This window comes from Oryx dammah, unplaced genomic scaffold (assembly GCF_014754425.2).
Source record: "Oryx dammah isolate SB20612 unplaced genomic scaffold, SCBI_Odam_1.1 HiC_scaffold_5, whole genome shotgun sequence".
Lineage (NCBI taxonomy): Eukaryota > Metazoa > Chordata > Mammalia > Artiodactyla > Bovidae > Oryx > Oryx dammah.
In genome coordinates this window covers 22861331-22877863 of record NW_024070189.1, presented here as the reverse complement: position 1 = coordinate 22877863, position 16533 = coordinate 22861331, and the positions used below count along the sequence as shown (strand labels likewise).

The window sequence follows — 16533 nt, the reverse complement described above, 5'->3', positions numbered from 1 at the left end:
GGGGGAATGCTCCCAAACCTGTGCTATAAAATCCTCTTGGAACAAACCTGGTTTGTCAATTAAGTGGTAAATCAATATTGTTGCCAAACTACCTTTACAGTATGACATAGAGTATATCTTTGTGTTTTAAAAAAAAATTTTTTTTAAGCCCTACATTAACTCTCTGGGGGTTATGACATGGGCAAATTTATCAATAAAATCTTAGTGTTTATACAGAAGCCTCCCAGCTCTCTTAGAACCTTCCTGCTGCCATGTTTGGACCTTGCTGCTCCAACCCCCTGGGCCTGTCCCATCCTTCCAGACTGTGACCAGATAGCAGAGAAAAATTAATTACATATTTCTTTGCCCCGTACACAGTTCGAGGCCACAAAAAGATCAGAAACCATTTTAACCATGAGGGAACTCATGCACACAGAGGCCAGTCAGACCAGCGCCAAGTTCTGGGAGGTAATCTGATGAACACGGCATCAGCCTGACCTGCACCCATCATGGAGCCAGACTGCATCTCCATGTAGCAAATACCGTGAAGACACAGAAGGCAAATATGTCCCTCATGCTATCTTGGTGGATCTAGAACCCAGGACCATGGGCTCTGTTCTCTCAAGTCCTTTTGGTCAGATCTTCAGACAAGGTGATTTTGTTTTTGGTCAGTGTGGGGCAGGCAACAACTGAGGCAAGGGCCACGATGCAGAGGGGGCCAACATCATGAACACCTTCAGTGAGGTGCCCTCAAGCCACTGTCCGACACTGTGGTTGGGCCCTACAACACCACCCTCTCTGTCCATCAGCTACTGGAAAACACTGATGAGATCTACTGCATTGACAATGAGGCCCTTTACAATATCTGCTTCCGCACCCTCAAGCTGACCTCGCCAACACACAGGGACCCGAAGCACCTCCTTCCAGCCTCCATGAGTGATGTCACTACCTGCCTCTGTTCCCTTGGCCAGCTCGGTGCCAACCTCCACAACCTGGCAGTCAACGTGGTGCCCTTCCCATGTCTCCACTTCTTCATGCCTGGATTTGCCCCTCTGACCAGTCATGGAAGCCAGCAGGATCAGGCGCTCAGTGGGCCCAAGCTCATCCAGCTGGTCTTCAATGTGAAGAACATGATGACTGCCTGTCACCCCCACCATGGCTGGTACTGACAGGGTAACAGGAAGGAAGGCCAGAGGTCTCCAAATGGAGGACACAGGTTGCAAGTATTAGACATTTTTTATCTCTCTCTTAAGCGGCAGGAGGAAACAAACTAGTGTTATATTTTTTCCCCTTCTCTATACAAATATAAAAAGAGGTTTCTCTTAAAATTTTGTGTTGCCATAATGACACCCGGTTCCACCTGAACTTAACTTTTCTCAAACCTTGAGCTAACTAATCCATTTTTCTTATGGAAATGTTTGTCTTAAGCTATGTTAATGTACTATGCATTTACCCTAGACACTGTCTTCAAGTCGGTTCACCTAAAGGCTCAGAACCAACTTGACAAACCAGTATGTTATACTCATATATTGTTCTCCTAATCTAAGTTAATGAAACTATATATTTGTATGGAAATCTGCCTTTCTTCAAGATTCATGTCAATTGTTTTATGGCCCGGGATGACTTACCTGGTGCCATTCTGAGTTTTGAGACATGTCCTTTCTTTAATTAGCAGACTGCTAGAAGGCAATGGCACCCCACTCCAGTACTCTTGCCTGGAAAATCCCATGGATGGAGGAGCCTGGTAGGCTGCAGTCCATGGGGTCGCTAAGAGTCAGATACGACTGAGCGACTTCACTTTCACTTTTCACTTTCATGCATTGGGGAAGGAAATGGCAACCCACTCCAGTGTTCTTGCCTGGAGAATCCCAGGGACGGGGGAGCCTGGTGGGCTGCCGTCTATGGGGTTGCACAGAGTCGGACACGACTGAAGCGACTTAGCAGCAGTAGCTTTATAATATCTGGCTAAAGACTAGCAAGAGGGTACTCTTTCTGCCACCTTCTGATGTCTATGTCAGAATTTTCTCTATCTCTTTTATACTTTAATAAAACTTTATTACACAAAAGCTCTGAGCAATCAAGCCTAGTCTCTGGCTCTGGATTGAATTCTTCTCCTCTGGAGGTCAAGAAACCCAGCATCTTTCATGGTTCAGCAACAACCTTTCAGTGCCTCATGGTGTATGCTGTCTTCTGTGGGCTAATATCCATGAAGGAGGTGGATGAGCAGATGTTCAACGTGTAGAACAAAGCCAGAAGCTACTCCTTGGAATGGATCCCCAACAATGTCAAGATGGCTATCTGCAACATCCCATCCCATGGCCTCAAGATGGTAGTCACCTTCACTGGCAACAGCACGACCATCCAGAAGCTTTTGAGCACATCTCAGAGCAGTTCAGTGCCATTTTCCACTGACAGGCTTGCCTCCACTGGTACACAGGTGAGGGAATGCATAAGATGGAGTTCACTGAGGCTGAGAGCAACATGATCAACCTCATCTCTAAACACCAGCAGTACCAGAAGAGGGGGAGGATTAGAGTGAGGAGACCAAAAAGAAGGCCTAAGGCCGAGTCCCCATCATCTCAGTCTTCTCAGTCCCCTCAGCTTTCTTCCTCAATTGGCCCTTTCCTCACCCTCAGCATTTGTGTTTTCTGACTCTATCTTGTTTTTTCATTTTCAGTGAGCCGGGGTAGGGGTGGTCCAGCACAGTACCTGGTACATGATAAGGTACTCAATAAATATTTATTGTTTGTTGACTGTCTTCTATCTTTCCACTCTGGGGAACTAGATTTCTGCCATTACGGGTAACTCTGTATTTTCTTCTAGGGCCCACTCCTCCCATATGTCCAGTTAACATTCCCTCTCTGTTTGAGATAACTCTCCAAGAAGCTGCTGCTGCTGCTGCTAAGTCACTTCAGTCGTGTCCGACTCTGTGCAACCCCATAGACGGCAGCCCACCAGGCTCCCCTGTCCCTGGGATTCTCCAGGCAAGAACACTGGAATGGGTTGCCATTTCCTTCTCCAATGCATGAAAGTGAAAACTGAAAGTGAAGGTACTGAGTCATGTCCCACTCTCAGCGACCCCATGGACTGCAGCCCACCAGGCTCCTCCATCCATGGGATTTTCCAGGCAAGAGTACTGGAGTGGGGTGCCATTGCCTTCTCCGCTCCAAGAAGCTAGGTCTCATCAAATCCCATTTAGAACAGGTGCTAAAAACCTGGAGAGATGACCACCATCTTAGGCCGTGTGGCAGACCAGGAGAAAGGAAACCAAGGAGCACGTGCAAGTCCCTCCAAGAAAGGGGTAGGGTTTTGGAAAAGGGCATCCAGGCAGTTAAAGTTCTAGCTTCCAGATATCTAGTTCCCTACTCCTCCTTCAGTTTCTGGGTAGGTGTTGACAGTATTATCTCCATTTTCAGTCTCCCTCCAAGCTCTCTCCTGAGATATTTCCTTTGCAAGTGTCTGGCCCCATCCTATCAAGTGGGATCTTTCCCTCTTCCCCTGAACCTCCTTCATAATGTTGGACTCCTTCCTTTCTCCTAGTCAGAAAAGGGGGTCAAGAGGAAAAAGAGAGAAACTAGCCTTAGTCCCTAAGTCTCCAGAAAGCTCCTCCCCAACCCTATCTTTACATACAGAAAAGAATAAATATGGAAACGTATATGGTACCACCTAAATGTCTCAATGATCTAAAAAAACTAACATCATGGCATCCGGTCCCATCACTCCATAGCAAATAGATGGAGAAACAATGGAAACAGTGACAGACTTTATTTTCCTGGGCTCCAAAATCACTGCAGATATGACTAAAATTAAAAGATGCTTGCTCCTTGGAAGAAAAGCTATGACCAACCTAGACAGGATATTAAAAAGCAGAGACATTACTTTGTCAACAAAGGTCCATCTAGTCAAAGCTATGGTTTTTGCAGTAGTCAGGTATGGATGTGAGAGTTTAGCCATAAACAAAGCTGGGCACCGAAGAACTGATGGTTTTGAACTGTGGTGTTAGAGAAGACTCTTGAGAGTCCCTTGGACTGCAAGGTGATCAAAATAGTCAATCCAAAGGAAATCAATCCTGAATATTCATTAGAAGGCCTGATGCTGAAGCTGAAGTTCCAATACTTTGGCCACCTGATGCAAAAAACTGACTGGAAAGGGTCTTTTCAACTAATTTGAAAAGACCCTGATGCTGGGAAAGATTGAGGGCAGGAGGAGAAGGGGATGACAGAGGATGAGATGGTTGGATGGCATCACCAACCTGATGGACATGAGTTTGAGCAAGCTCCAGGAGTTGATGACGGACAGGGAAGCTGGGAGTGCTGCAGCCCATGGGGTCACAAAGAGTCAGATATGACTTAGCAACCAAACAGTACTGAAATGTCATTCCCCAGAGAGGGGACAGGACACCCCCCATATTGGGCAACAGCTCATCTCTTACCTTTGCCACTGACTTTTCACCCCTACTCTTGGTTTTGTCCTCCTCTACATTTCAGTTTCTACTTTGTGTTGAACTTGCTGCTTTTTTTTCATATTGAAAAGATGACATTGCCCTAAGAGCCAAAAATAAATGGGAATTGAAGTATTAAAAAAAAAACAAAAACATAAAACAAGGGAAAAAACCTCTAAGACTTTCTGAACTGAACAATTCTGACCCTCCCTGGGCTTGGGTCTGCCATTGGGTTACTTATCTTTTTAAGTGGCAGTGTTTTATGTAAAATAAATACATTTTATTTAAATATATTTTTACATAAATGGAGTTTCTTTATTTCAAGGTAGAATTGTATGTAACTATGCCATTTAGTCAGATGGATTTAGTTCAGCTGATCTTCATACCATAACATTAAAGGCTATAGAGATGTGATAGTTCTAACGCTCTTAGAAAGAGCTTTAAAAACTGCTAGGATAATATATACTGACATAGTTTGTATGCTGTACAATTCTACTGCTGTCATATAGCCAAAGCCACCATTTCTTTTTTCTAAAATGTCTTAGGACATGAGAAAATTAGGTGATCTCTAAAAGACAGATAACGTATAGTAGGGCATAGCAAGCACTGAGAAACACTACATTTATACCATTAGCACATGCTGGATCTTTCTATCATTAGCAAATTGCAGGCTTAATAAATATTTGAAGATGGAAAGATGGAAGAAGCCATGGAAGGCATTTACTGAAGGTAAAACATCATCATGCTAAAATGAGGTTTACTTGGATGAGCTGGACATATTATGAATTATTAAGACAGGCTGGTTGCCATCACCCTAAAATATTATAAGTTGGCACTATTTAGAATTATCGCCAATCCTCAATTTACTAACTCAGAATGCATTTCTTCATATCTCTAGGATATATTTGAACCGAATCTATACAGATGATGGTTGGAAAAAAAAATGCATCCATAGTGAAAAACAGGAATAGCACTCAAATACTAATTTAAAAATATATAAAGACATATTAGAAAGTAACAAGACAACTATAGTTTCTGTTTGCTTGTTTCAAGAATGCTTTGTTTCATGAAAAACAGGATTATTTTTGTAAGGAAGTAGGTAGAAAATTTTCAGGAGATTCTGAAGTGTGTTTTTAAATGATTTAGAGGTTGAGACAGTGATCTCTAGGGGTAATTCTCTTTGAAAATATTTCTAAGGAAATCTGGAAAAAAATTATGTTTCTCAAGGGAAAAAAATTTGTTTTAGGATGTTGAGAAAAACAGAAAAAGATTTATATGATCACCAAGAGATGAATAAGAAATAGAATGGTTGGGTCAGCTGCTCCCCTTTGTTAGTGATCAGGTACTACTGTTGTCCAGAGCTCCTATTATCCTAACTTAAGCAGACCCCACCAGAAGACCATGTGTACCTTATCAATGGTGTCCCCAGTCTTAAAGTGGAATCTAACTGCTTTGTAGTGCCTGCATATTTTAAAAGGAAAAAAAAAGATGGTATAAAGAATAAAATAAATTGCTAAAACCTAATCTTTGATAATAGGCATTCATTAATCATATATTTTTGTATATCATTACATATCTTTTTAACGATGACGACAGAATAGCCATACATTTTATCATCAAACTGAAAAAACTGGGGGAGAGCAAAGAGATGCTATTAAAAATGATCATGGGCTTCCCTGGGGGTTCAGTGGTTAATGATCCAGCTGCCACTGCAGGGGACAAGGGCTGAACCCCTGGTCTGGGAAGATCCTCCCTGCCGCAGAGCCACTAAGCCCACGTGCCACGACTACTGAAGCTCTCGCACCTAGACCCTGTTCTCTGCAACGAGAGAAGTCATCACAATGAGAAGCCTGTGCACCACAGCAAAGAGTAGGCCCACCTCACTGCAGCTAAGACCCCAGTGTAGCCAAAACTAAATAAATATTTTTAAAAAATCATAGGAAAAGTGATATAAATCAGACTGACCCAGCACACAAGTACTCATGAAACATTATAAGCTATATATTCGAAACTGGTAAGTTTGTAGAAGTATATGATATAGATCAACTTCATTAGATTAGGCCAAGGTGTTTTCTAAAGTGACTGTGCAGTTTATCACATCTTCATCAAGTCTTGCTATTTCAATGCCTTTACATTTTACTATGTAAACATATTTACAACGTTTGTAAAATATATTTCATTGTGATTAAACTTGGCATATCCCTTATTACTAATAAAGTTGAACTTCTTTTCGTAAGTTTATTGGCTGTTTTCCTCACCTGTGAAATGTCTGCTAATGTCTTTTACCTTTTTCTCCAGTAGATTGTTTGTCTTTTAATATTGGTTTAATGTTTTCAGGTTCTGGACACTATCCTTTATTGGGTATATGTGTTCACAAAGATCTTCTCACAGTTGGTGATGTAACATTTCCTGTTTGGGGGGGGGAACCTCGTGATAAATTAATATGATCATATTTATCATGATTTATTATTTTGATGTATTGATTAAGAATCTATTCCTTTGCAGAGATTGCATACTGTTTTCTAAAAGTATTGAAGTCCTGCATTTCATATTAAAATCCTCCGGCTATCTGGAATTGATTTTTGCATGTGGTGAGGGGTAGTTTAGGGGGAAGAGTGGGAGGCAGCTGCCCCTAACTTAGTGACATTCAGAGATCCTAATAGATGTCCTCTGAGGACAGCGGACAGAGTAGACAAGGAGAGAGTCATGCCTGAGCAAGCTGAGGGAAGCTTGCCCTAGTGACTCCTGCCAGTATAGCAGGCTCTGTGCAGGGCCTCTAATTGGTCTTGCTGCCTATGCAGGCCTCCAGGTTTATTGCCTTTTCCACACATGTATAGCCTGAACAAACCCAAATAGGCCACTGGGCAATGTAGATAACTTACCATCCCCACAAAATACATGCCCAATACTCTGCCTGCTTGCATCTCTTCATACATGCTTTATCACTTTGGTCTCTGAAGATTTTCCTTCTTAAATTAGCCATGTATTTGAAAGTATGTTCTTCATGTTTTATCCAGTATTTTAAATGTTCTTCCCTAAGAAGTGTCCTACATTTATCTTCCCTGGTGACTCAGTGGTAAAGAATCCTCCTGCTAATTAATGTAGGACACGTGGGTTCAATCCCTGAGTTGGGAAGATTCCCTGGAGTAGGAAATGGCAACCCACTCCAGTATTCTTGCCTGAGAAATCCCATGGACAGAGGAGCCTGGCAGGCTACAGTCCATAGTGTCGCAAAGAGTCGGGCATGACTTAGCAACTAAACAGCAACAAAACTACTCAGCCAAGTTGCTTGCAACAGACATCAGTAGTGTGGCTTCAAAGTGCTTGAAGTGGAGTGTAGGCTGAATGAACATAGAAACAAAGTTTATGCTAAAGGTGTCACCATAGTCCCTGTCTCATAAAAAGGACAAGTGATGCTCAGAGATATTAAATTTCTTTGCCAACATGGCTCTAATTTTGTTTCCAAGAACACTACTTTTATTTTTTACCTCTGTCTGGTTTCTTAGCAATGGCAATGAATGGTATCTTCCCCTCAGAATCTTTGCAATGCCTTTTCCCAAAACTTCTGACAAAACTCATTTTAGTGAAAGACCATTCCCTGAATTATTGTCTGCAGCCATATATAAACAGAAAAAGAAGAAAGAATAGAATTTTCTGATTATCAGTAATAAACTGCTAATTACAATTGGATAACAGGCACTAAAAATTTAGTCAGATAATCAACTAAAATATATTTTTGTGTTCATATGCTTAATAGGAAATATAACTCTATCTCAGAAACTTAATTTTTTGAACACAATATATTAGGTATTTGCTCTGTTTTATCCTCGTTATTTGGAGGATTTTTTTTCCCTTTCTCTCATATGCGCTCAGCTGCTCAGTCGTCTCTGACTCTTTGTGACCCCATGGACTGATCGTAGGCAACCAGGCTTCTCTTGTACATGGTATATTTCAGGCAAAAATATGGGAGTGGGTTGCCATTTACTTCCTCCAGGGGATCTTTCTCTCATACTCAAGTTATATAAAGGATATTTTCTTAGATTGGGTTTTCAGGAAACAGATTTGAGATGGATATTTGCCTGCAGAAAAACTACTGGGGAATACTTTGAAGCACAATACAAAAAGAGAAAAAGGAAAGAATTGGACAGAGAGAAGTGTTAAAGTAAAAGGCAATTGCAGTAGAAGCCTTAACTTTTCCTGTGGTGAACTCTAGCTATAATAGTCTTTCAGAGTGGTCCTAAACTGAGGCCAGGGGACTAAGGCCCTGTCCCCACTGACCCAGTCATGAGAAGAGGCAGGCAGTGAAAAAGGGGATAAAGCACAACCATAGGCAAAGTGGCTATCTTTGGACAAGGGCAATTCCTGTAGAGGGAATTCATCTCTGAGTGATGGCAACCAAGACTCTCAGTAGCTAGGATGACCTATGCCTTTCTCCTGATAGTGTGCAGGAGGAATCTCCCTTGGGAGGAATCTGGGCATCCGACCAGAGCACTTTTTCTTTTCAACAAGAAGTATAGTAGGTTCTAAGCAACCAGTGTTTTCTGACATTGACTTTTCTGCTGACTGACTTATTTTACAGTACTCCAAAAATCAAATGAATTTCTCTACTTACCACAAATATTAAGGAAATTTTAAAATTACAGAAACAAAAGTGATTAGAAATTTAGAAATTGGAAAGTTTGTGTGCTTTGGCTTTTCTTTTTTGTGAAATTTCAAAAAATTTTTTTTTTTAACAAATGAGGATATTCAATTTTAAAAACAGTACTAAAACAAAACAATACAAATCAGAGAAAAATTTAAAGAATGCCAAAGCACCACTTCTGATGACATCTGTAATGAATGCTGTGGTGTGCTGCCAGAATCCCCCTCCAAGTCCATGACCTCTATCTGCTATCAGCCAGGATTGCTATCTTTTAGGATTGACTGGTTTGATCTCCTTTCAGTCCAAGGGACTCTCAAGAGTCTTCTCCAACACCACAGTTCAAAAGCATCAATTCTTTGGCGCTCAGCTTTTTTTCGTTTTTCTTTTTTTTTTAATTTAAATTTATTTATTTTAATTGGAGGCTGTTACTTTACAATATTGTATTGGTTTTGCCATACATCAACATGAATCCACCACGGGTGTACAGGTGTTCCCCATCCTGAACCCTCCTCCCACCTCCCTCCCTGTACCATCCCTCTGGGTCATCCCAGTGCACCAGCCCCAAGCATCCTGTATCCTGCATTGAACCTGGACTGGCGATTAGTTTCTTATATGATATTATACATGTTTCAATGCCATTCTCCCAAATCATCCCACCCTCTCCCTCTCCCACAGAGTCCAAAAGACTGTTCTATACTTTAGAGTCCAACTCTCACATCCATACATGACTACCAGAAAAAAAACATAGCACTGACTAGACCTTTATTGATAAAGTAATGTCTCTGCTTTTTAATATGCTGTCTAGGTTGGTCATAGCTTTTCTTCCAAGGAGTAATCATCTTTTGATTTCGTGGCTGCAGTCACATCTGCAGTGATTTTGGAGCCCCAAAAGGATAAAGTCTGACACTGTTTCCATTGTTTCTCCATCTATTTGCCATGAAGTGATGGGACTGGATGCCATGATCTTAATTTTCTGAATGTTGAGCTTTAAGCCAACTTTTTCATTCTCCTCTTTCACTTTCATCAAGAGGCTCTTCAGTTCCTCTTCACTTTCTGCCATAAAGGTGGTGTCATCTACATATCTGAGGTTATTGATATTTCCTCGGCAATCTTGATTCCAGCTTGTGCTTCTTCCAGTCCAGCGTTTCTTATGATGTACTCTGCATAGAAGTTAAATAAGCAGGGTGACAATATACAGCCTTGACGTACTCCTTTTCCTATTTGGAACCAGTCTGTTGTTCCACGTCCAGTTCGAACTGTTGCCTTCTGACCTGCATATAGGTTTCTCAAGAGGCAGGTCAGGTGGTCTGGTATTCCCATCTCTTTAAGAATTTTTCCATTGTTTGTTGTGATCCACACAGTCAAAGGCTTTGGCATAGTCAGTAAAGCAGAAGTAGATGTTTTTCTGGAACTCTCCTGCTCTTATGATGATCCAGCAGATGTTGGCAATTTGATCTCTGGTTCCTCTGCCTTTTATAAATCCAGCTTGAACATCTGGAATCATTGAAAAGATTCTAGAAAAATTATTGAAAAGATTCTTGAGGGACACTAGAATCACTGAAAACATCAGTGGTGACTGTTGTCTGTAGGCCAGGACTAAGGTAAGAGATGCAATTATAGCACTTCTCTCTCTGAAAGCGATAGAGATGATAGATCCCAGTAGGAATGATAGGGATTATAATAGCGGCCAAGTGGTGATGATGCTGAAGCGTCAGAAGCAAGTGGGGTTTATAATCACAATGAGTGGGAAATTGCTCGAAAGGAGGTGTGGAGATGTTCAAAGAACATGGCATTCCTAAAGGAAAGTCATGGGAAGTAACAAGTATGCTTCTTAATATATACAACTAAAATAAATCAAGGATGGATAATTAAGAGGCTTAGGACAGCTGCCCTAGTAAAAGCCCAGTTTGCAGACCTGAGTCAGTCATAGACTTAAATCCAAAGACTAAAAGAGATGCTGGGTCCCTGGGAGAACTTTGCAACAGCATAGCAAGTTTCTATGGTAGTCCCTGATTAAAAGGACCTAGAACCATTTACTCAGATTACCAGAAACTTGGAAAAGAGAAATACTCATATTTTTTAAGGACTGCTAGGCACAGGACCAAATTAATATCGCTAACCAAAGGCCCAGAGTCATCATGGCCTCTGTTAGAGCAAAGATGTATGGGAGCCAGATAGTAAGCAAAGTCCTGATCCAAGTTTGGCTTGTAACAGGTCCACTAGGTCCATAGGGGTCATTCCCTGGGTCTCCAGAGGTATAACTGGAATTGAAATATTTCCATATTTGGTCCTTGGCATACAGGGTAAAACCTATCATAGGAGAAAAAGCCCAGTGAAAATCTGTCACTTCCCTTCCGCAGCTAAAAAAAATTTCATTCTGGTGGTAATGGAGAGGTTATTACCATTGTTATAGACCTAAAGAATGCAGAGGCAGCGGTCACCATCACTTTCCATTTAAATTCACAGTATCTATAATGAATTCCACGAAGTCAGACAGATCCTGCACATGACATCTGACTACCAAAAACCTAACCAATCGCAGTTACTGTGCCCGATGTGGTATGTCTACCATAGCAGACTGATAAGCCTCAGGTACCAATTATGCAGACATTGATCTAGCAAACGTGATCTCTTCTATTCCTGTCAGGAAAAAGGATCAGGTGGTCTCAGTTCAGTTCAGTTCAGTCGCTCAGTCGTGTCCGACTCTTTGCGACCCCATGAATCGCAGCACGCCAGGCCTCCCTGTCCATCACCAACTCCCGGAGTTCACTCAGACTCACGTCCATCGAGTCCGTGATGCCACCCAGCCATCTCATCCTGGGTCGTCCCCTTCTCCTCCTGCCCCCAATCTCTCCCAGCATCAGAGTCTTTTCCAATGACTCAGCTCTTCGCATGAGGTGGCCAAAGTACTGGAGTTTCAGCTTTAGCATCATTCCTTCCAAAGAAATCCCAGGGCTGATCTCCTTCAGAATGGACTGGTTGGACCTCCTTGCAGTCCAAGGGACCCTCAAGAGTCTTCTCCAACACCACAGTTCAAAAGCATCAATTCTTCGGTGCTCAGCCTTCTTCACAGTCCAACTCTCACATCCATACATGACCACAGGAAAAACCATAGCCTTGACTAGATGGACTTTAGTTGGCAAAGTAATGTCTCTGCTTTTCAATATACTATCTAGGTTGGTCATAACTTTTCTTCCAAGGAGTAAGCGTCTTTTAATTTCATGGCTGCAGTCACCATCTGCAGTGATTTTGGAGCCCCCAAAAATAAAGTCTGACACTGTTTCCACTGTTTCCCCATCTATTTCCCATAAAGTGATGGGACCAGATGCCATGATCTTCGTTTTCTGAATGTTCAGCTTTAAGCCAAATTTTTCACTCTCCTCTTTCACTTTCATCAAGAGGCTTTTTAGCTCCTCTTCACTTTCTCCCATAAGGATGGTATCATCTGCATATCTGAGATTATTGATATTTCTCCTGGCAATCTTGATTCCAGCTTGTGTTTTTTCCAGTCCAGCGTTTCTCATGATGTACTCTGCATAGAAGTTAAATAAGCAGGGTGACAATATACAGCCTTGACGTACTCCTTTTCCTATTTGGAACCAGTCTGTTGTTCCATGTCCAGTTCTAACTGTTCCTTCCTGACCTGCATACAGGTTTCTCAAGAGGCAGGTCAGGTGGTCTGGTATTCCCATTTCTTTCAGAATTTTCCAGTTTATTGTGATCCACACAGTCAAAGGCTTTGGCATAGTCAATAAAGCACAAATAGATGTTTTTCTGGAACTCTCTTGGTTTTTCCATGATCCAGCGGATGTTGGCAATTTGATCTCTGGTTCCTCTGCCTTTTCTAAAACCAGCTTGAACATCAGGGAGTTCACGGTTCACATATTGCTGAAGTCTGGCTTGGAGAATTTTGAGCATTACTTTACTAGAGTGTGAGATGAGTTCAATTGTGAGGTAGTTTGAGCCTTCTTTTGCATTGCCATTCTTTGGAATTGGAATGAAAACTGACCTTTTCCAGTCCCGTAGCCACTGCTGAGTTTTCCAAACTTGCTGGCATATTGAGTGCAGCACTTTCACACCATCATCTTTCAGGATTTGAAACAGCTCAACTGGAATTCCATCACCTCCACTAGCTTTGTTCGTAGTGATGCTTTCTAAGGCCCACTTGACTTCACTTTCCAAGATGTCTGGCTCTAGATGAGTGATCACATCATCATGATTATCTGGGTCATGAAGATCTTTTTTGTACATTTCTTCTGTGTATTCTTGCCACCTCTTCTTAATATCTTCTGCTTCTGTTAGGTCTAGAACATTTCTGTCCTTTATCAAGCCCATCTTTGCATGAAATGTTCCCTTGGTATCTCTAATTTTCTTGAAGAGTTCTCTAGTCTTTCCCATTCTGTTGTTTTCCTCTATTTCTTTGCATTGATCGCTGAAGAAGGCTTTCTTATCTCTTCTTGCTATTCTTTGGAACTCTGCATTCAGATGCTTATATCTTTCCTTTTCTCCTTTGCTTTTCACCTCTCTTCTTTTCACAGCTATTTGTAAGGCCTCCCCAGACAGCCATTTTGCTTTTTTGCATTTCTTTTCCATGGGGATGGTCTTGATCCCTGTCTCCTGTACAATGTCACGAACCTCATTCCACAGTTCATCAGATACTCTATCTATCAGATCTAGGCCCTTAAATCTATTTCTCACTTCCACTGTATAATCATAAGGGATTTGATTTAGGTCATACCTGAATGGTCTAGCGGTTTTCCCTACTTTCTTCAATTTAAGTCTGAATTTGGCAATAAGGAGTTCATGATCTAAGGTCTAGTGATTGAAAATCTGCATTTCAAAACAGGGGACTCAGATTCAATCCCTAGTCAGGGACCTAAGATCCCACACGCCCTAGGGCAATTAAGCCCTTGGGGAGAAACTAAAGAGAAGACAGTGACCCACAACAAAAGAAAAAAAAAGATCCCACATGCTACAACCAAGATCCCACGTAGCCAAAAATAAATGCATGAATGGATAAATATAAATATTTTTTAAAGGGAAAGAGGATTAGAAGTAGTTCGTATTCATGTCAGATGCACAATCACACACATTTAATCTCCCCCAAGGCTATGTTAGGGGCTTCCCTGGTGGCTCAAATGGTAAAGAATCTGCCTGCTATGTGGGAGACCCAGGTTTGATCTTCCCTGGGCTGGGAAGATCCCCTGGAGAAGTGAATGACTACTCACTCCAGTATTCTTGCCTAGAGAATTCCATGGACAGAGGAGCCTGGTGGGCTACAGTCCAGGGGGTCACAAAGAGTCAGACACAATTGAATGAATAATACTTTCACTTTCAAGGCTATGTTAACTCTGCACCCTCAGTCATAATACAGTACAAATGAATCTTCTGGATCATCTGGACATTTCACAACACATCACATTGGCCCATTATATTGATGACATGTTAATCAAATCAGATGAGCAAGAATTGGCCTTACCAAGTGGAGGCTTTGGTAAGACACGTGTGTCCCAGAGTTAGTCAGTTGCTCAGCCATGTCCAACTCTTTGCGACCTCATGGACTGTAGCCCAGAGAGTGGAAGATAAATCTCACAAAGATTCAGGGACTTCACACAGCAGTAAAGCTTGAAGGGGTCCAGTGGTCTGGAACATTCCCTCAAAAATAAAACATGAATTATTCCATCATGGTATTCCCACCACAAAGAAAGAGGAATGGCGATGGGTATGCCACTTCAGGTGCTGGAGGTAGCATATTCCAAATTCTGAGCAGTTGACTCAATGGCATGAAAGGCAGCCAGTTCTGACTGTGACTGAGGACAGAGAGCCTGTAGCACCACCAGCCACAGGCAAGCGGCTCGCCTTCACAGGCGGCATGACCTGGTAGGCCTCATAGCATTAAATTTTCTCAAGATTTGAAGCGGTTCTAAAAATCAACATGATTTTTGCAGTAACTCAATATAGGTAAGTCAGACAGTCTTAGTTGCTTAAACCCTGCTACCATCCTTCATACTTAAAACTTGGCTACTGAAAAGAAAGACATTCTCCACGTTGGAACTGACGTGATCACTAGCCTCCATCTATATGAGGACAATGTCTAGATAATGAATACAAATAGTCATAAATGAAGGGATTTCTCATAAGCTCTCAGAAGCCAAAATAATCACTTGAAAAATGAAGGATTTGATTAACTACATAGCTATTTCCTCCACATAAAACTGTAGTTTTCAACTGTTATACCTCATAAGAACCTTCAAGGTCATCTAGTCCAAGGCTTTAATTTTACAAATGAAGAAACTGAGGCAAAAAAAAAAAGATTAAGGAATTTGTCTAATACATTTTCAATTTAAATTTTACCAAAGCCTAATTTACATCCAATTATATTCTCATAAAACTAAGTCTAATCAATTCCATATTTAACAATTAAAAACCAAAATCAATCAAATTTAAAATGCAATCATGTAAAAGAGAGTCATATATTAAATCATAAAAAATAGAACAGGTGATTAAACAAGGAGTCATTTGCCCAGCCATCTCCTTATTTGGAAACATAGTTCACGCATCACGTGGTCCTAAGTCTTTATTTCTTCTAACAAAATCCTTTACACAAACTCATAATGACACAAAGTTGCTGAAATTTATGTCCACATTTCCTGTGATTAATTTATAGACTGAACATTATCACTTTTAATCACTTTATGAGACTGGTATTTTTATGGCTAGAAAAGGCCTCAAGGTTATCTTTTGTGTTATAGAATTTGGTCTTTAAGCTCTACAAATCCAAACTTGATGATCTGATGAGCCAGAGGAAAAAATAACTTACTCCTCCCAAGCCTATATAAAGCTAATGGCTGCCATGAAAGTCAGAAATCATTCAAGCAAAGGTTTTGTGGATCAAGTCCTATAGACTCTTTTTAATACTAATATCGCTTGGCCTCTTCCCTTAAACTTGGGTGCTCCCACTCCTTGACTTAATCACCTCCTAATTTCCTTTCTACCTCACTATTTTTTCTCAGCCTCCTTTACATCACCTAGGCTCAGCCCTTAAACATTAGAATGCCTAAGGATTCTATCCTTGTCTTCTTCCCTACTTCACATCTTATAATGGATTCTTTAAAAAAGCAGGTACGAATTTGAATATTTCCACTAACACCTAACTCAGATTCAGCATTCCCTTCAATTTTGAAAGCATACAATAAACCATGGTAATACTGAAATCACTATCACTCTGTAAACATTTTTTAAATCACAGATTTTTAAAAAAAATATCATATTGAACTTGCTTCAGAAACCTCAGAGTAGCATTCATATTCATTATCGGCTTCAAACATTCTGTAGTGGAAACCATCACATAAAGACACAATATGAGACAGTACAAGAGTAAAGAAAGGAACTGAGTTTCATGGAAACAGGTGGAGGAAAGAGTGTAACACTTCTTAGAAGAATTGGGGAATGTGATATAGAAGTGACTTGG

The 16533-nt window shown here is 41.1% G+C and overlaps 1 pseudogene; it reads left to right on the top strand.

The window, feature by feature from the left end:
- Positions 1-393: 393 nt before the first annotated feature.
- Positions 394-6149, top strand: LOC120863289 (annotated as a pseudogene).
- The last annotated feature ends 10384 nt before the right edge of the window (positions 6150-16533 follow it).